At 41.4% G+C, this 21,546-nt stretch overlaps 1 pseudogene across 1 annotated transcript in view; it reads left to right on the top strand.

Annotated features, from left to right (window-relative positions):
* LOC308609320 (rho GTPase-activating protein 12-like) overlaps window positions 1-20,288 on the top strand; it is a 34,361-nt pseudogene extending 14,073 nt beyond the window's left edge. The window contains exons 4-5 of the transcript in view: window positions 17,174-17,297; window positions 17,733-20,288. The product of the transcript in view is annotated as a rho GTPase-activating protein 12-like (transcript). The remainder of the gene's footprint in view (window positions 1-17,173; window positions 17,298-17,732) is intronic.
* The last annotated feature ends 1,258 nt before the right edge of the window (window positions 20,289-21,546 follow it).

The raw sequence follows: 21,546 nt of genomic DNA, 5'->3' as shown, positions 1-21,546 counted from the left end.
CGGAATCAGGGTACTCTAGAAAATAAAGCACAAAAAAGTGATCATGGAGTCAAGGATTCAGGAGAACAGGGCTGGTAGAAATAAGGAGAGAAATAATTCAGCTCTAATAGAGGGTTCCTCACAGATGTCAAAGCCATCTCCTTGCTCTTCTAGATATTAAATTCTGTCTGATACCTTCTCTATTCTACATACAACCCTCTACTGTCCATCTCCATTCTCAGCTGAAAACCTCACCTCCCACCGCATTGAGAAAAGAGAATGAATTAAATGAGAACTTCCTTACTTTCTCACCACCACATCTACCCACCTACCTCTACCTGTACCCTTACTTTCTGATATATTGGATGAACTGTCTGCTGTTAAAGACCATTCCTTTCACTTGTGCATTGAATCCCACCTAAATCAGTTAGGATTAGGTTCATCTGTGAGCAACAGGGGTCCAAAATAATAGTGGCTTAGACAAGAGAGTTTATTTCTCTCACACATAAAGGAATGAAAGTAGGCAGTCCAGAGTTGATATGGTGACCCTGCTCCACAAAATCTTCAAAGCTCATGTGCCTCTCAACTCAGTGCATCCCTGGGATGTGGCCCTTGTCCTCAAGGCCCAAAACAGTAGCTTGAGTTCCAGCCATCACATCCAAATTTCAGGCAGCTGGATAGAGGAAAGGACAAAAGATGGGACAAAGGGCATGTGCCAGCTGTCTTTCAAAGAAGGTTCCCAAGAGCTGTCACATGACACTTCTGGTTATATCTTATTAGCCAGAGATAGTTATATTGACACATCTAGCAGCAAAGAAGGCTGGAAAGTATAACCTTTATTCTAGTAGGTCATGAGGCCAGCTATGAATTGGGAGTTTTATTATCGTGGAAGAGGAGGAGACAGTTATTAGAGGATATCTAGAAGTCATTGCCACGACATCACTTCTCTCCTTTATGAGGACTTTTGCTGTCTCTACTGAATAATTCTTTTATTTATTTATTTTGGCTGTGCTGGATCTTCATTGCCGTGCACGGGGTTCTCTAGTTGCAGTGTGCAGGCTCTAGAGCACACAGGCTCAGTAGTTGCATCGCGTGGGCTTAGTTGTGGTATGTGGGATCTTAGCTCCCTGACCAGGGATCGAACCCGGGCCCTGTGCATTGGGAGCACAGGGTCTTAACCTCTGGACCACCAGGGAAGTCTCTCTACTAAATAATTCTTAGCAACATACAATTCTTAGCAGCATATAATTCATGAGTTAGCATTTACTATCCCCCAAATAAACTTTTCCTTGACCCTACTATCCCTCCAGCTGCTTCCCCACATTTCTGTATCCATTAACAGAAAACATTCTTGAAAGAATTGCCTACACATGCAATCTCTTCTTCCTCACGCCTTATTTCATCTTAAATCCACTCCAGTCTGGCTTCTATGCCCATCAATCTACTGAAACCACTCTTGTCAAATCCCCAGAGATATCTATGTTGCAAAATCCAATAATCATACAGAGTGAAGTAAGTCAGAAAGAGAAAAACAAATACCGTATGCTAACACATATATATATGGAATCTAAAAAAAAAATGGTTCTGAAGAACCTAGGGACAGGACAGCAATAAAGACGCAGACGTAGAGAATGGACTTGAGGATACGGGAAGGGGGAAGGGTAAGCTGGGACGAAGTGAGAGAGTGGCGTGGACATATATACACTACCAAGTGTAAAATAAATAGCTAGTGGGAAGCAGCTGCATTGCACAGGGAGATCAGCTCGGTGCTTGGTGACCACCTGGAGGGGTGGGATAGGGAGGGTGGGAGGGAGGGAGACCAAGAGGGAGGGGATATGGGTATATACGTATATGTATAGCTGATTCACTTTGTTATACAGCAGAAACTACCACACCATTGTAAAGCAATTATACTCCAATAAAGGTGTTAAAAAGTAAATAAATAAACAAACAAACAAATAAATAAATCTACTTGTGATCTACAGAGGAGCTTGAGAAAGGGTAGAATGACAAAATTAAACAAAAGGATAAAAATGATCAATTTAAGACCTTGTACTTAACCCTTCAAACCCTTCTTTTAGGTGCTCCTTCTTCAGTAATAATAATAAAACATGGGGCTTTTGACTCCCCCCCCAAAAAATCCAATGATTACATTTCTGTCCTAATTTTATTAGCCCTCTCATTAGCATTTGACATAGGTGATCACTCCTTACTTCCTTGAAACTTTTCCTCTTTGGCTTTGTAAATACCATATTTTTTTTAACCAATCTTTACTTCTCAGGGTCCTCTACCTGAACTCTAAATATCAGAGTTACCCATATTTTGTCTTGAGCTCCCTCTTCTCTTCTCTCTCAAATCACTCCTTAAGTGGTTTCATCACTGTCTATGGCTCTAAATACCATCTTTATGCTGATGATTCCCAGTGAAGACCCTAAAAATACTCTAAACTTCAGATTCACATATACACCTGCCCATTTAAAATCAACACTTGGACTTCTATTGCACATCTGTAATACGACACCTATAAAATAGAACTCTTGACACCCTCCTCCCACCCAATCTGTCTTTCCCCATGTTTTCCATCTTAGAAAAATGACACTAACGTATGTCAGAAACCTGGGAGTCATCATTGATTCCTCCTTCTCTCTTACTCCCCAAATTTAATCCATCAGCAAATCCTGACCATTCTACATCCAATATGATTTTCTAATTCATCCAGTTCTCCCACCTCCACTTTTACTATCCTAGCCCAAGGGAAACTCATCTCTTGCCCAAACTGTAAGATGAGGTAATCGTTTAAAAATGGAAATTAAATCATGTCACTCTCCTGATCAAAACCCTTTACTGGATTCCCATCACACTTAAAATAAATTTCAAACTCAAGGGAAACTCATCTGTTGCCCAAACTGTAAGATAAGGTAATCGTTTAAAAATGGAAATTAAATCATGTCACTCTCCTGATCAAAACCCTCTACTGGATTCCCATCACACTTAAAATAAAATTCAAACTCCTACCAGATATGGCCCCATGCATTTCTCCTACTCTTCTCCCCTCAACTTACTATGCCTCGTCCATATTGACCTTCTGTATTTGCGTTATGTATCAAGCTCTTTCTAGCCTCGGAACTCTTTCATTTGTAGTTCCCTCTGCCTAAAATGCTTTTCCACTGGGTTCTTCAGATGTCTGCTTCCTTTTAAAGCTTCAAGTCCTGAATCAAATGTTACTTCCTCATAGAGGTGTTCCCTAACTACCCTACCTAAAGTAGTTCCTTCTTACTATTAATATTTTCTATCAGATTTCTTCAATGGTAATGTCACAGTGTGCAAGGCCATGAGGTCAGAAACGTTGTCTTTCTCATTTACCATCATATCCCAGCACCTAGCATAGTTCTTGGCAGTGCACCTGTCACCAGGCTCAAGAGATACGTAACAACTATTTGTTGAAAAGATGAATTGATGAATAGGAGTTGTCTGAATCCCCTTTTAGTGGTTGAGAGGGGAGGGGAAAGCACTAGGGAAGCAGTGAAGTTGGATGGGCCCAGCAGAGCTGGCAGTCCAAGCCTAGAGCCAGAGTTGGGGTCCTGAAGGGACAGCTAGAGGAAATGTTGTGCATACACATTTGAGCCAAGTCCTTGAGGAAGAATGGAACCACTAGATGGGAAAAGGAAGAGTGTAAAAGAGGACAGAGCCAAGACTCAGAGGCAAAATGGAAACCCAGTTGGAAGAGGTTGGGAGCGAATGAGAAGGGTCCTAGGCAACTGTCAAGAACATTACTAGAGAGAGAGGCTGATAACCATAAGCAAAAGATTGACTAAGAGCTGAGAGTTCAAATGAGGCTGAAGACCATGTCAATGATCTTCAAGCTTGGGTGATCTTCTCCAGCAGTTCTCAGAAAAGGTAGATTATATGACTGACTTTGGGTGGGGGCTTATAGGGCAGGTGCAGCCAGGTCCAAAACCAAATATCAAAAAAGAAAAACAGCTGGTGAAGTGGAATCTTACAGTTTAAGGATGGAAATTGGAGTTTAGAGATTCAGAGATAGAGCAGTGGGTGATGATGAGGTCCATAGTGTGGCTAAGGCAGTGGGTGAAATGGGGCAGAGCTGAAGATAACCTGAGATGAAGGCACCAAGAAGTTGAGTTGGGACTTCCATATGGGGCCCTCGGGCTAATGACAGGAAGGGGAGTACAGAGGAGTACCAGAATCTTCCATGGATCTGGCGTAGTGACCAGGATGCCGATAAATGATAGCAATGAGGAGGCATAGGAGTAAATGGTGTGAGAATGAAAGAAGGAAGAAATGTTGCACAGGAGTGAAAGAAGGGCGCTAGGAAAAAGCTGTTGGTGTCTCTCTTGCTCTCCGACTTTGGGAGAAAGAGCAATTCCCACAGGAGACAGCTCTAGGGGAAATGTTTCAGTTTGGATTGTTCCCAAATCAGACTCTGAGATAAGGATTCCAGTATATGTACTCTGTTTGGGAGGTGATTGTAGGAAATTCCCATAAAGGAGTGGGGAAGTGAGATATGGGAGAGAAGAAAGCCAATAAATGGGTGTGCTATAAAGCAAATTACCACCGTGGATAACTAGAGCTTAATCATGCTGGAGAATTCTAGGAAGTACAGTAGAACATGCATCTCAGAGTTATCCCACCTGAGGAATAACCCTCTCCTGTCAGTTATTGATTCAGAGCTGTCTTAGGGAGGTCATGCATCCCCTGGTACTTCTGGCTTCTTCCATGTGCAGGCAAAGAGGGCTCTGGGGGCTGGAGAAAAAACTCCAGGCAAAGAGACAGAGGAGCTGGTAGTTGGAAGTCAGACTAGCATGGACAGAAATGTTAAAAGCCCAGAAGACATGGGTGGAGCATCAACATCTGCTGCAGGAAGCAATGTGCAAGCAGGGAGCCAGGGCTCAGACCAAAGAAGTGGACAGACCATGCTGTAAAAGAGTGAGAGTGAAGGACCTAATTTACTTTTGAGGGGACATTTTTAAAATAATCATATATATTCTTTACTTCAGTGTACAAATTCTTTAACACCTTCTAATGCTCAAACCGTACTCAAAATTTTTTTTTCTTTTTTTTTTTTTGTGGTACGCGGGCCTCTCACTGTTGTGGCCTCTCCCGTTGCGGAGCACAGGCTCCAGACGTGCAGGCTCAGTGGCCATGGCTCACGGGCCCAGCCGCTCCGTGGCATGTGGGATCTTCCCGGCCCGGGGCACAAACTCGTGTCCCCTGAATGGGCAGGCGGACTCTCAACCACTGCGCCACCAGGGAAGCCCCGTACTCAAATTTTGCCCAATTATTCCAGAAATATCCTTTACAGCTGGTTTGTCCAAATCAGGATTCAGTCCAAAATCATGCATTCATCTGATACTGTCCCTTACATCTCCTTGACTTCAGAACACTCTTTTTTAATTTCATGTTAAATTGACTTATTGAAGAAACCAGGCCAGTTGTTCTGAAGAACGTCCCACTTTTGGGATTTGTCTACATGCTTGCTTGTGGTATTATTTAGCTGTTCCTCAATCTCCTATATTTCCTGTAAACAGGACGTTAGGTCTAAAGGCTTGATCACATTCAAGTCCAATATCTTTGGCTAGTGTACATCAACGTAGCATTGTGTCACATACTGCAGCACATCAGAAGACACACGTCTGGTTGCTCCACCGGTAGTAATGTTATGATTGACCACTGCATCAGCATGATGGCAGCCAGATCCATTACAGAGTTATCTTTGCCTCCCGATGCCCAGAAAATAGTCTGTGGACTGTTACTTTAGCCCCACACAGATGTCCAGCTCCGCATCAACTATCCACACAATAGTTTTAATGCCACTTGAAAATTTTTGCCTGGATCAGTGAATTCCTGAGAGTTTTAAAAATAGTTTCTTAATTCTATCACTCCATCTCTATTTACTAGCTGACATTCTTCAAGAAAGAACTTCCTTTGTTCAACCAGGGCAGCTTAGGGCAGCGGTAAGAGTATGGACTTTGGAGTCAGACTGTCTATATTCCAATCCTGGTCCCACCATTGCTACCTGTGTGACTAAGTCACTTAACTGCTCAGTGCCTCAATTTCCTCATCTGTAAAATGTGGTTGCTATGAGAATTAAAGGAGGTAGTATTACTAAAGCAATCAGAATAAGGCCTGGTGCATGGTAAGTACTATGTAAGTGTTAAATAAATACAAAGTTAAATGAAACTATGGCTATTTAATTATGCTGAAATATAGTTCCTACTGGAAAGGCAGGATAAATGCTTAATTCTTTCCATTTAATTATCAAGTCTCAAAGTAAGGATTTGGTTTAACAGCTGCCACAAGGGGTGACAAACAGAATGAACATTAAAGAGCTCAGGGAAAGATTTGGGAGGGAGGGGAGCTGGGAGAAGAGCCCAGAATGAGAATGTATGTGCTGAATGGGGCTGAGAGAAGGCGAGTCCTGGAAATAGTCTTCCCCTCCTTTATTCTCCATTTTCCAGAGCCTCAGTCAAAATCACACATGACCAGGGCCGCTAAAGGAAATAGGAAACAGAGCTCCTATTTAAAGGACAGGTGCTTGGCCATTCATGCACATCTGCAAGAGATATTCACACTTTCTCTTCATTTACTCTTATGACTAGACAATTGCATTGTTTTAATAGAATATATATTATACAATATAAAATAATATAAAAGTTTTCAAATTCAGAAAACAAAGCTTGGAACAAAACAACACAAACGTTATTCTAGCCCTATCATCTTGATTTATTAAGTAAAATAGTGAGGGACTTCCCTGGCGGTCCAATAGTTAAGACTCCATGCTTCCACTGCAGGGGGAACAGGTTCGATCCCTGGTCAGGGAACTAAGATCCCCCAGGCCGCACGACCAAAAAAAAAAATAAAATAAAATAAAATAAAATAAAATAAAATGAGCCTATATTTGGGGATCCACTTAAAAATGTTCCTAGGTAGGGCTTCCCTGGTGGCGCAGTGGTTGAGAGTCCACCTGCTGATGCAGGGGACACAGGTTTGTGCCCTGGCCCAGGAGGATCCCACGTGCCGCGGAGCGGCTGGGCCCGTGAGCCATGGCCGCTGAGCCTGCACATCCAGAGCCTGTGCTCCACAACGGGAGAGGCCACAACAGTGAGAGGCACGCGTACCGCAGGAAAAAAAAAAGTTCTTAGGTAAGGCTGGCTTCATGGGTGTGGGTCCCATGCAGTCCCACAGGGTCCAATGCTCAATAAGGCCCAGGCTTAGTTTAATCTACTGCTGTCACTGTCTTGGAATTCTTAATAGTTCTTGAACAAAGGACCCTGCATTTTCATTTTGCACTGAGCCTTGCAAGTTGTGTAGCCATTCCTCTTCCTAGGGCCTCTCTGAGCCCCTGACCTTGACCCCAAACCAGCAGCCAGCCTGCGCCCCGAAGAACAGCATAGGTAGGTAGCCTTTTGCATTTCTAAGCTCTCTGCTTTTTAACTTTGGGGCTGCTATAAGCCTTGCTCTTCTTACTGGCAGCTTTTTGATTTGGTTCCCTGTGTGGCTTGTTCCAGTCTCTGTCCCCTCCTGGGGCTCCTTTTCCTCTTCAGAACCACTGATGAAACTCATTTCTCCGTGGGCAGTGCTCCTACCCACACCCCCAGGAACAGGCTTTCACCAGAGTTCTGAGGATTGTCTGTCTTATCCTCTTCCCCCTCAGTCTGAGCATTCTCTGTATTGCTTGTTGCTTATTACTAAAGTAAGACACATGGCCAAGAAAAGAAAAGAAACCTCCCCAGCTCTACCAGGCAAGCATTTATCGACGTGTAGCCCAGCCCAGCTCTGAGGCTCTGGGACGGTTGCCTCTTCTCTGAGGCAAGAGAAGGGAAGCAAAAAGAGACAGCTCGGAAAAGGATAAGATTATCCAGTTCCTCTCTGTCTCTCCGTTCGAGCTGCCCCTGTTTTATGCCAGACAGATGAAGGGCTAAGCCATGTCATGGGGGGTTTTTCTGTTGTTTTTTTTTTGTTTATTTAATGTCTGAAACTATTATATTAACAAATTTCCATACAAATAACCCAAAGAAAGTTTAGTATTAGTTGTTTTTTGTTTGTTTGTTTGTTTTTCTATACTGCAGGTTCTTATTAGTCATCAATTTTATACACATCAGTGTATACACGTCAATCACAATCGCCCAATTCAGCACACCATAATCCCCACCCCACCGCGGTTTTCCCCCTTGGTGTCCATAGGTTTGTTCTCCACATCTGTGTCTCAACTCTTCCCTGCATACCGGTTCATCTATACCATTTTTCTAGGTTCCACATACATGCATTAATTTACGATATTTGTTTTTCTCTTTCTGACTTACTTCACTCTGTACAACAGTCTCTAGGTCCATCCACATCTCAACAAATGACCCAATTTTGTTCCTTTTTATGGCTGAGTAATATTCCATTGTATATATGTACCATACCTTCTTTATCCATTCGTCTGTCAATGGGCATTTAGGTTGCTTCCATGACCTGGCTATTGTAAACAGTGCTGCAATGAACATTGGGGTGCATGTGTCTTTTTGAATTATGGTTTTCTCTGGGTATATGCCCAGTAGTGGGATTGCTGGATCATATGGTAATTCTATTTTTAGTTTTTTAAGGAACCTCCATACTGTTCTCCATAGTGTCTGTATCAATTTACATTCCCACCAAAAGTGCAAGAGGGTTCCTTTTTCTCCACACCCTCTCCAACATTTGTTCTTTGTAGATTTTCTGATGATGCTCATTCTAACTGGTGTGAGGTGATACCTTATTGTAGTTTTGATTTCATTTCTGTAATAATTAGTGAAGTTGAGCAGCTTTTCATGTGCTTTTGGCCAACGGTATGTCTTCTTTGGTGAAATGTCTATTTAGGTCTTCTGCCCATTTTTGGATTGGGTTGTTTGTTTCTTTAATATTGAGCTGCATGCGCTCTTTATATATTTTGGAGATTAATCCTTTGTCCATTGATTTGTTTGCAAATATTTTCTCCCATTCTGAGGGTTGTCTTTTTGTCTTGTTTATGTTTCCTTTGTTGTGCAAAAGCTTTGAAGTTTCATTTGGTCCCATTTGTTTATTTTTTGTTTTTACTTATATTACTCTAGGAGGTGGATCAAAAAAGATCGTGCTGTGATTTATGTCAAATACAGTTCTTCCTATGTTTTCCTCTAAGAGTTTTATAGGGTCCAGTCTTACATTTGGGTCTCGAATCAATTTTGAGTTTATTTTTGTGTAAGGTGTTAAGGAGTGTTCTAATTTCATTCTTTTACATGTAGCTGTCCAGTTCTCCCAGAACCACTTATTGAAGAGACTGTCTTTTCTCCACTGTATATCATTGCCTCCTTTGTCATAGATTAGTTGACTATAGGTATGTGGGTTTATCTCTGGGCTTTCTATCTTCTTCCATTGATCTATGTTTCTCTTTTTGTGCCAGTACCATAGTGTCTTGATTACTGTAGCTTTGTAGTATAGTCTGAAGTCAGAGAGTCTGATTCCTCTAGCTCCATTTTTTTCCCTCAAGACTGCTTTGGCTATTTGGGGTCTTTTGTGTCTCCATACAAATTTTAAGATGATTTATTCTAGTTCTGTAAAAAATGACATGGTAATTTGATAGGGATTGCATTGAATCTGTAGATTGCTTTGGGTAGTATAGTCATTTTCACAATATTGATTCTTCCAATCCAAGAACATGGTATATCTCTCCATCTGTTGGTATCATCTTTAATTTCTTTCATCAGTGTCTTATAGTTTTCTGCATACAGGTCTTTTGTCTCCTTAGGTAGGTTTATTCCCAGGTATGTTATTCTTTTTGTTGAAATGGTAAATGGGAGTGTTTCCATAATTTCTCTTTCAGATTTTTCGTCATTAGTGTATAGGAATGCAAGAGGTTTCTGTGCATTAATTTTGTATCCTGCTACTTTACCAAATTCATTGATTAGCTCTAGTAGTTTTCTGGTGGCATTTTTAGGATTCTCTATGTAGAGTATCATGTCATCTGCAAACAGTGACAGTTTTACTTCTTCTTTTCCAATTTGTATTTCTTTTATTTCTTTTTCTTCTCTGATTGCTGTGGCTAGGACTTCCAAAACTATGTTGAATAATAGTGGTGAGAGTGGACATCCTTGTCTTGTTCCTGATCTTAGAGAAAATGCTTTCAGTGTTTCACCATTGAGAATAAAGTTTGCTGTGGGTTTGTCATATACGGCCTTTATTATGTTGAGCAAGGTTCCCTTTATGCCCACTTTCTGAAGAGTTTTTATCATAAGTTGGTGTTGAATTTTGTCAAAAGCTTTTCCTGCATCTATTGAGATGATCATATGGTTTTTATTCTTCAATTTGTTAATATGGTGTATCACATTGATTGATTTGCATATATTGAAGAATCCTTGCATCCCTGGGATAAATCCCACTTGATCATGGTGTATGATCCTTTTAATGTGTTGTTGGATTCTGTTTGCTAGTATTTTGTTGAGGATTTTTGCATCTATATTCATCAATGATATTGGTCTGTAATTTTCTTTGTTTGTAGTATCTTTGTCCAGTTTGGTATCAGGGTGATGGTGGCCTCATTGAATGAGTTTGGGAGTGTTCCTTCATCTGCAATTTTTTGGAAGAGTTTGAGAGGGATGGGTGTTAGGTCTTCCCTAAATGTTTGATAGAATTCACCTGTGAAGCCATCTGGTCCTGGACTTTTGTTTGTTGGAAGATTTTTAATCACAGTTTCAATTTCATTACTTGTGATTGGTCTGTTCATATTTTCCGCTTCTTCCTGGTTCAGTCTTGGAAGGTTATACCTTTCTAAGCATTTGTCCATTTCTTCCAGGTTGTCCATTTTATTGGCAAAGAGTTGCTTGTAGTAATCTCTTAGGATGCTTTGTATTTCTACCGTGTCTGTTGTAACTTCTCCTTTATCATTTCTAATTTTATTGATTTGAGTCCTCTCCCTCTTTTTCTTGATGAGTCTGGCTAATGGTTTATCAATTTTGTTTATCTTCTCAAAGAACCAGCTTTTAGTTTTATTGATCTTTGCTATTGTTTTCTTTGTTTCTATTTCATTTATTTCTGCTCTGATCTTTATGATTTCTTTCCTTCTGCTAACTTTGGGTTTTGTTTGTTCTTCTTTGTCTAGTTCCTTTAGCTGTAAAGTTAGGTTGTTTACTTGAGATTTTTCTTATTTCTTGAGGTAGGCTTGTATAGCTATAATCTTCCCTCTTAGAACTGCTTTTGCTGCATCCCATAGGTTTTGGATCGTCGTGTTATCATTGTCATTTTTCTCTAGGTATTTTTTGATTTCCTCTTTGATTTCTTCAGTGATCTCTTGGTTGTTTAGTAATGTATTGTTTAGCCTCCATGTGTTTGTGTTTTTTTCCCTGTAATTCATTTCTACTCTCATAGCATTGTGGTCAGAAAAGATGCTTGATATGATTTCAATTTTCTTAAATTTACTGAGGCTTGATCTGTGACCCAAGATGTGATCTATCCTAGAGAATATTCTGTGTGCACTTGAGAAGAAAGCGTAATCTGCTGTTTTTGGATGGAATGTCCTATAAATATCAATCAAATCTATTTGGTCTTTTGTGTCATTTAATGCTTTTGTTTCCATATTAATTTTCTGTTTGGATGATCTGTCCATTGGTGTAAGGGAGGTGTTAAATTCCCCCACTATTATTGTGTTACTGTCGAATTCCTCTTTTATAGCTCTTAGCAGTTGCCTTATGTATTGAGGTGCTCCTATGTTGGGTGCATATATATTTATAATTGTTATATGTTATTCTTGGATTGATCCCTTGATCATTATATACTGTCCTTCCTTGTCTCTTGTAACATTCTTTATTTTAAAGTTTATCTGATATGAGTATAGCTACTCCAGGTTTCTTTTCATTTCCATTTGCATGGAGTATCTTTTTCCATCCCCTCACTTTCATTCTGTATGTGTCCCTAGGTCTGAAGTGGGTCTCTTGTAGACAGCGTATATATGGGTCTTGTTTTTGTATCCATTCAGCAAGCCTGTGTCTTTTGGTTGGAGCATTTAATCCATTCACGTTCCTAGAGTCTGTCATACAGAATGAAGTAAGTCAGAAAGAGAAAAACAAATACAATATGCTAACACATATATATGGAGTCTAAGAAAAAAATGGTCATGAAGAACCTAGAGACAAGACGGGAATAAAGGCACAGACCTACTAGAGAATGGACTTGAGGATGTGGGGAGGGGGAAGGATAAGCTGTGACAAAGTGAGAGAGTGGCATGGACTTATATACACTACCAAACGTAGAATAGATAGCTAGTGGGAAGCAGCTGCATAGCACAGCAATATCAGCTCAGTGCTTTGTGACCACCTAGAGGGGTGGGATAGGGAGGGTGGGAGGGAGGGAGACTCAAGAGGGAAGAGATATGGGAACATATGTATATGTATAACTGATTCACTTTGTTATAAAGCAGGAACTAACACACCATTGTAAAGCAATTATACTCCAATAAAGATGTTAAAAAATAAAATAATCCATTCACGTTAAGGTAATTATCGAAATGTATGTTCCTATGACCATTTTCTTAATTGTTTTGGGTTTATTTTTGTAGATCCTTTTCTTCTCTTGTGTGTTTCACTTAGAGAAATTCCTTTAGCATTTGTTGTAGAGCTGGTTTTGTGCTGCTGAATTCTCTTAGCTTTTGCTTGTCTGTAAAGCTTTTGATTTCTCCATCGAATCTGAATGAGATCCTTGCCGGGTACAGTAATCTTGGTTGTAAGTTCTTCCCTTTCATCACTTTAAGTATATCATGCCACTCCCTTCTGGCTTGTAGAGTTTCTGCTGAGAAATCAGCTGTTAACCTTATGGGAGTTCCCTTGTATGTTATTTGTCGTTTTTCCCTTGTTGCTTTAAATAATTTTTCTGTCTTTAATTTTTGCCAATTTGATTACTATGTGTCTTGGCCTGTTTCTCCTGGGCTTTGTCCTGCCTGGGACTGGCTGCTCTTCCTGGACTTGGGTGGCTATTTCCTTTCCCATGTTAGGGAAGTTTTCAACTATAATCTCTTCAAATATTTTCTTGGGTCCTTTCTCTCTCTCTTCTCCTTCTGGGACCCCTATAATGTGAATGTTGTTGCATTTAATGTTGTCCCAGAAGTCTCTTAGGCTGTCTTCATTTCTTTTCAGTCTTTTTTCTTTATTCTGTTCCGCGGCTGTGGTTTCCACCATTCTGTCTTCCAGGTCACTTATCCGTTCTTCTGCCTCAATTATTCTGCTATTGATTCCTTCTAGTGTAGTTTTCATTTTAGTTAGTGTATTGTTCATCTCTGTTTGTTTGTTCTTTAATTCTTCTAGGTCTTTGTTAAACATTTCTTGCATCTTCTCGGTCTTTGCCTCCATTCTTTTTCCAAGGTCCTGGATCATCTTCACTATCATTATTCTGAATTCTTTTTCTGGAAGGTTGCCTATCTCCACTTCATTTAGTTGTTTTCTAGGGTTTTATCTTATTCCTTCATCTGGTACATAGCCCTCTGCCTTTTCATCTTGTATCTTTCTGTGAATGTGGTTTTTGTTCCACAGGCTGCAGGATTGTAGTTCTTCTTGCTTCTGCTGTCTGCCCTCTGGTGGATGAGGCTATCTAAGAGGTTTATGTAAGTTTCCTCCATGGGGTTTTTAATTATAAAAGATTCAAGATATTCTTCCCATTTACAGTTCATTTCCTATCACCAAACACCTTTCCACAAATGGTCGACACCACTTTTTCAACACATTAAACTCTAATCTTCACCCTTTCCCCATCTATGGTCTTAATACAGTAGTCCCCCATTATCCGCGGGGGACTGGTTCCATGACCCCCATGGATGCCAAAATCCACGGATGCTCAAGTCCCTTATGTAAGGTGGCAGAGTATTTGTATATAACCTAGGCACATCCTCCCATATACTTTAAATCATCACTAGATTGCTTATAATACCTAATACCAAGCAAATGCTATGTAAATAGTTGTATATATAATGTAACTGCTATGTAAATAGTTGCCACAGTGTGGCAAATTCCAGCTTTACTTTTTGGAACTTTCTGGAATTTTTTTCCCAAGCATTTGCATGCAGAGTTGATTGAATCCACAGATGCAGAACCCATCAATACAGAGGGCCAGCTGTATGTTATTCCTGCTCTGACAGCTTGCTGTACACACACACACACACACACACACACACACACAAATACGCACACACACACACCAGCATTCTCCTACTTGAATAAGGCTTTATGTCTAAGGTCATGCCTTTTGCCCTTCCTCCTTTGGTTCACTCTCTTTCCTTACCAGGAGAAAAAAGAAGTTTTCATTAGGGCTGGGATAATCCTCAACAGTGTATTTTGTTTGTTTATTTCATTTTTCTTAAGTAAAAAGACGGATGAATAATAGAATCAATAGAAAAAGTAGTAGGAGTACTAGTACTAGTACTAGTAGTCATAATAGTGAGTGCCTCCTATGGGCAAGGCACCGTCCGTACATTGCTAATGCTAATGACAACCCAGTGATTTAGGTTTTATTGTCCCCATTTTATGGACAAGGAAACTGAGTCTTAGAAATCAAGGGAACTTGCCCAAAGTGGTCACCTTTTAAATGACAGAACTGAGATGCTTAATGCCACTCTGTTGACACAAATGCTTGGTCACCACACTGCCTCAGTCTCCTTTCTGTTTAAAAGAGAGGGACTGTAGCATCTACTTTTGTTTTATCAGGGCTCCACTGGCTGGGTAGCCATAGAATTTCCACTCTTTATTTATATGCAGACACTATGTGCTGGGATGCCTCCTCCACATGCACACCCTTCTTTCCATCATGTTATACATTACAATAGCTTTCACTAGCTGCTTGTTATGTAAGATGTTCCACGTGACATCTCTGCTTTGCCCTCTTTCTTACAGTCCCTGAAGCCTCTTAAAGATCTTTTTAATGTCCTCATCCCCTCATCCATCAATTTCTATTTTATAGGTCTAGCCCTCCTTTGATATTTCTCTGTACGTCACTTTCCTGGCCTTCCCTTTTAGGTCTTTGCCCTTTCTTTTTCCCACTACCTCTTCATTGTCATGCCCTTTCCACAGGTCACCCTCTCCTGATACTGTGTAGCCTGTGTTCAATGATGTCAACTCCTCCTATTAGTGTTTCAGTGTTGGCAGGAGGAATTTGAAGCCTGCCCCTGAGTTGTCTTCTTCTGGTATCTTACTTTGAAACAAAAAGGCATTAAATTGTAAGTCAATTCTGCATTGATCAAGGCTGGCTCCCGTCCCCACTACCTGGCTGTGACCTCTGAATGCTGAAACTCTGAGTTTTCTTCTGTGGTCGATCTGTTGTTGCACAGGGCCAAGAAAAAGTCATCATCGGGCTTCCCTGGTGGCGCAGTGGTTGAGAGTCCGCCTGCCGATGCAGGAGACATGGGTTCGTGCCCTGGTCCGGGAAGATCCCACATGCTGCGGAGCGGCTGGGCCCGTGAGCCATGGCTGCTGAGCCTGCGCGTCCGGAGCCTGTGCTCCGCAACGGGAGAGGCCACAGCAGTGAGAGGCCCGCGTACCACACACACACACAAAAAGTCGTCATCAACAAAACTGCACACCCTGTTGGCAGAAGTCAGGAAGAAAAGCTGGCAGCCAAAACTTGCTCAGTTCTACCTTTCTTTTCTTTTCTTTTTCTACCTCTCTTTTCTAATGATAACTTTAACCTCTCTAATTTGCTTCCTTTTTTTTTTTTTTTTTTTTTTTTTGCTGTACACAGGCCTCTCACTGTTGTGGCCTCTCCCGTTGCGGACCACAGGCTCCGGACGTGCAGGCTCAGTGGCCATGGCTCATGGACCCAGCTGCTCCGTGGCATGTGGGATCTTCCCAGACTGGGGCACGAACCCATGTCCCCTGCATCGGCAGGCGGACTCTTAACCACTGTGCCACCAGGGAAGCCCCTAATTTGCTTCCTTTTTATTTCCCTACTCCTATTGCATCTTACTGTTCTCCCAAGTGCAGCCGGACAGCCCTTATCCCTCACATTTGCATTTCCTTTTTTCTCCTCTCCTTCTGTTCTGCTCACTTATCCCTTTGGTTTGATTCTCACCTCAGTTTATTTGGATTATTCTTTTAGCTTTTAAAAAAATTCAGCAAGCACTTATTGAGTGCCTACTGTGTGCCAGCTACTAAACTAAGCGCCGGTTCCTGCCCTCAAAGAGTTCAGTATTTCCATGTGCTCTGAATACTTGTGCAACCTCTGGGTGGAAGAAAGAGAGAGATTAAAAGAGCATGTTAGTTGGTCACCCATATATACACGGGGTGCAGAAAAATGCACCAAATGGCCTTTATTCCTCCTTTAAATCACACTTTCTAACCAATCCGAATCAATAGGACACGTTGCTTTTGAGTGGCCCCTTACTACTCCACTCAATTCTCAGTTCCTCAGTGGGCACAAGATCTCTGTTCTAGATGCTTTGGAGCACTCCTCCCCCTCTTGCAGTCAGTGGGAAAACTTTCCCTGCCTCTTCTCTCCATCCACCTGGACCTCTGGGAACTTCCCTGTCTGATGTGGGTGTCTAGATTGGGTAGTCACTCAGCTCCATCCAGTTCCAAACTTGAATGGAGATGAAGAAGCCTCTCCAGTCCTGTGAGTGGAGGGGGATGGAGAGAGCAGAAACCAAAGACTGGCCTCGGGGTGGAATCTCTTTGTGAAAGCTGAACATTCCACACCGCCATTGACATTCTTTTGGCATGCCTTTTTGGTGGATTATGATGCTAGAAGAGTCTCTGTCCCTTTACCTATCTTGATTTACAGTAACAAAACCCCCTCCATCTAATATAGCTTGAATTTTTGCCAGGCCCTGGTTAGGGAGATAATGAGAAAAAAGAAAAGTTATCTGCTCTCTTTCCATTTTTGGCAGTGTGATGTGCTCTGCCTGGGTGTTGCTGGAACTCTGCTTGCTTCTCCGAAACTCTCCCTTTCCATCCAAGCACTTTGCACCCCTTTGTTTGATATATATTTCCTTTCTCCAATCTTCTTCACATCTGCATTTAGACGCCTAATGGGTTCCTCAAATTTAAAAGGTTCCAAACTCAACTGAGGATTTCCCCCATCCCTGAACCTGTGCCTCTCTCATTCTTCCCCATCTCAAAAAACGTCACCCCGATCAACCTAGTTGCTCAGGCTGAGACACTGGGAGTCATCCTTGACCCTCTCTCACACTCCATGTCCAATTCATCAGCACAGCTTTCTCGCTTTAACTGGCTTTGCCTTTAAAATGGATGCTGATGGGGACGCGCCGGCCCGGCTGCAGGCGAGTGAGCGCCCTTCGGGCTCGCCTGGGCTCCCCGCCGGAGCCGGCCCCCGTGAGGCCACCGGGCCCTCAGTTTAAATGTAAGACTGGATGTTTAGTTCTCCTTCTAAGCCATATTGCTCCAACAAGCCACAGAGTCATAATGTGGCAAAGCATCCTTTTTGAGAGGTGAATATTATGGAAAGAAAACGGCTGAAGAGGTGGGAAGATTGTTCCAGGGCACGTGTATATTGAAGTGGAGTATGATTAAGAATACGAAGCGGGGCTTCCCTGGTAGCACAGTGGTTGAGAGTCTGCCTGACGATGCAGGGGACACGGGTTCGTGCCCCAGTCCGGGAAGATCCCACATGCCACGGAGCGGCTGGGCCTGTGAGCCATGGCTGCTGAGCGTGCGCGTCCAGAGCCCGTGCTCTGCAACGGGAGAGGCCACAACATTGAGAGGCCTGCGCACTGCAAAAAAAAAAAAAAAAAAAAAAAAAAAAAAAAGAATATGAGGTGAAGGACAGAAAGGTCGTGATAAAACAAAGGGAGCGATACATCCTGGTGAAGAAGATCAGCGATGACTGGTGGCAGGTCAAGCTTGACGAGAACTCCAAAGCGTTTTATGTGCCTGTCCAGTACTTGAGGGAGGTCGGCCGCAGAGGCCTGATGCCGCCTGTGCAACAGGCAGCGGGGCTGCCGCATCATTCTGTGAAAATGATGCAGAGACTCCACCTTCAGAGGTCAACAGAAAATGTGAACAAATTGCCCGAGCTTTCAAGTTTTGGAAAGCCATTGCCGTCTGTTAAAGGAACAGGTCTTATTCGTGATGCCAATCAGAATTTTGGACCCAATTATATTCCAGGTCAGACTGTCAACCTCAGCCTGAACCTGACCCATAATAATGGAAAGTTCAACAGTGACTCACATTTTCCCAAAGTTTCTGGCCAGAATAGGACACGTTTATTTGGTCACTTTCCCGGTCCAGAGTTCTTGGATGTAGAGAAAGCTGGCTTCTCCCAGGAACAGTCTTGTGATTCAGCAGGAGAAGGCTCAGAACGGATACATCAAGATTCAGAGTCCGGTGATAAGCTTAGCAGCAGCTCCACTGAGCAGATAAGGACGACAACACCTCCAAATCAAGGACGGCCAGATTTTCCTGTCTACGCTAACCTGCAAGAACTGAAAATATCCCAGTCGTCTCTCCCCCCCAATCCCCGGAAGCCCAGCAATTCAGATTAATGGAAAATGGGAACCTCATAAAGATAGTTCAGGGCATTGTTTTTACTATAACAGAGGAACACAGGAAAGAACTCGGAAACCCCCTCATTGGACTCGAGATACAAACATCAGCAAAGGAGATTCCCAAAGTCCAGGAGATCAAGAGTGGCTCAAGCATGTTGACGATCAAGGTAGACAATATTACTACAGTGCAGATGGATCTCGGTCAGAATGGGAGTTGCCAAAGTATAATGCCTCATCTCAGCAGCAAAGAGAAATTATTAAAAGTAGGAGTCTGGACAGGCGGCTGCAAGAACCAATAGCGTTAACAAAGTGGAGACATAGCACCATTGTGTTGAACACCAATGACAAGGAATCTCCAACTGCCTCAAAACCCTGCTACTCTGAAAATGAGTCTTCTCCCTCTTCACCAAAGAACGAAGATACAGCCAGCAGTCCAAAGGGTCAAGAGAAATATGGATTATTAAATGTAACACAAGTTACTGAAAATGGGAAAAAGGTTTGAAAGAACTAGTTGTCTTCTTGGGCCATGTTGCAGGGTTCATCTTTACTATTTACCAAAACTCAAGGAAGTAGCACAAGCTGGTTTGGGAGTAATCAGTCCAAACCAGAGTTCACGGTGGACCATAAGAGGGCGATGATTGAGATTCAAAGGATAAATCCAGCAAAAAGAATGTATTTGAGCTGAAACCCCGTCAAGGAACGGAAGTGCTGATTCAGTTTGATAATGACGCTGTTATCAATGAGTGGTTTAAAGTTCTTAGTAGCACTATCAGTAATCAGACAGTAGAACCTGATGAAGCAATTGAGGAAGATATACCAGATTCACCAGGAATAGAAAAGCGCAATAAAGAAAAGGACCATAAGGATCTGAAGAAATTGCGTTCCACAAAAGTATCTAGCAGAGATTCTTCAGAACAGAAAAAAAGAAAACAAGAACAACTTAAAGAAGTTTCTTACACGACGCCCCACTTTGCAAGCTGTTCGTGAAAAAGGTTATATTAAAGATTAGGTATTTGGAACCAATCTTGCTAATCTGTGTCAGAGAGAGAATGGCACAGTGCCAAAATTTGTGAAATTGTGCATTGAACATGTTGAACAATATGGGTTGGATGTTGATGGGATTTACAGAGTTAGTGGCAACCTTGCAGTGATCCAGAAGCTGAGGTTTGCAGTCATGAGAAATTGGACTTGAAGGATAGTAAATGGGAAGATATTCATGTCATCACTGGAGCACTGAAAATGTTTCTTCGAGAATTACCAGTACCTCTCCTTACATTTGATCATTTTAATGATTTTGTTAATGCAGTTAAACAAGAACCAAGACAGCGTGTCTCTGCTGTGAAGGATCTAATCAAACAGTTGCCAAAGCCAAATCAGGACACAATGTAGACTCTCTTTACACATCTCAAAAGAGTTATAGAAAACGGAGAAAAAAACAGAATGACGTATCAGAGTATAGCAATTGTGTCTGGTCCCACTCTGTTAAAGCCAGAGAATGAGACTGGTAGCATAGCAGTTCATACTGTCTACCAGAATCAGATTGTAGAGTTAATTCTTCTCGAGATAAATTCCACCTTCGGACGTTGACTCTTATTGAAGACGACCTGTGGAATAGAAGCCGGATTTCATCAGATTCCAAGTCCTTATACCTGATGTATTTTATGTTTGGACCAAGCAGTGACTCTTTGATTTTGCACTTTTCTGAGGGATCAGAAAGGAATGGGAGAGTCCAGATGTGGGATAGGCCCTCATATTTGCTGCTTCTTTGCAAGTTGATAGAACTGTGTGTACGTTTGAATTAATTTTATCCTGAATGTTTGCATTTCATACTCTGAATTTCAGTAAAAATCAAAACTTGCGATTCTAACCAGTCATATACACTGGATAATTTGGTAAGGATACAACATTTTTTCTCCTCAAACTGGATAACGTAGAATTTCTTCTTATGATTCAATAGGTTCATCACTCTATAAAACAATACTTACTATCAGTTATTTTGAAAACACTCCTGGGCATTTTAAACAAAATGTAGTATATCTGTTTTGAAACCTGTGTATTTTTTTTGCAGGGTTTCTGCATACACTGGCATTTTGACTGCTAGGACCCATTATAAGCCAGATGCGATCCCTTGATGAAGGCTTGCTGTCTTTACAGAGTAGCACAGCAGCACACTAATAGTATTTAAAACATTGTAATATACTGGACTTTAATTTAGCATAAGCCAGTTCAGGGTATTTTGGGGCTGTCTGTTCTACACTGACCTGTAGCTAACAATCCTAATTCTATCTAGTGCCATACTGAGTTCTTGGTATGACCCTGTGGAAACCAACATTATTTGATGTAAATACAGGCTAAAGACTCACTGTCCTTTAGCTTATGTATATAATTGTGCTACATAGTCTCAGAGTGCATTCTAACCCCCCATTTCTAATCACGATATTGGTAATTCTTTTCTGTAAATATTAGGTTTCCTCCAGAAATAGGCCATTATTTAAGAAAGTTAACTGTGTGCACTTTTAGATTTTAATTACATTTACAGGCAAATCACTGTAATGCAAATGGTACTGGAAAAATGCTGAATAGACTTGCTAAATGGTAAATGCACTACAAGAGGAACATTTTAGATTATTTAATATGTACAGAATACATTAGAAAAAAAATTATTACAGAATTCTAGCTCTGCAATACGAATAGTGGAAACCCATATGTAAATTAGACGGATGTCAGATCGAAAATGACATTGCTAAATTTGAGAATTTCTTTTTACACTACTATTGTAGATTGGTTTGTATAATAAAACAGGGTTTGGAAAGTTTTGTTACAGAGAGCATGGTCTGCTGAAGATTTTTTTAATGTATTTTTCTAGATTAACTGCTGTACATGGAATGTCTAATCTAAATAAAGAAAACTATAAGAGGTTTAGAGATTTTTCCATTGGAAATGTGCATTTTGGTTTCTAATTTTGGGGGTTTTATTGCATTTACTGGCACACTCTTATAATACCTCATTTTAAAAAAAATCAACTGAATCCAGTATTTCCTGTGGCAAATGTTTTCCTCATTTCACACCTTTTGTGC

This window comes from Mesoplodon bidens (assembly GCF_964165515.1).
Source record: "Mesoplodon bidens genome assembly, chromosome: X".
Classification (NCBI taxonomy): Eukaryota; Metazoa; Chordata; class Mammalia; order Artiodactyla; family Ziphiidae; genus Mesoplodon; species Mesoplodon bidens.
The sequence above is the reverse complement of the archived record's forward strand: the minus strand, read 5'-3'. Positions and strand labels throughout refer to the sequence as shown.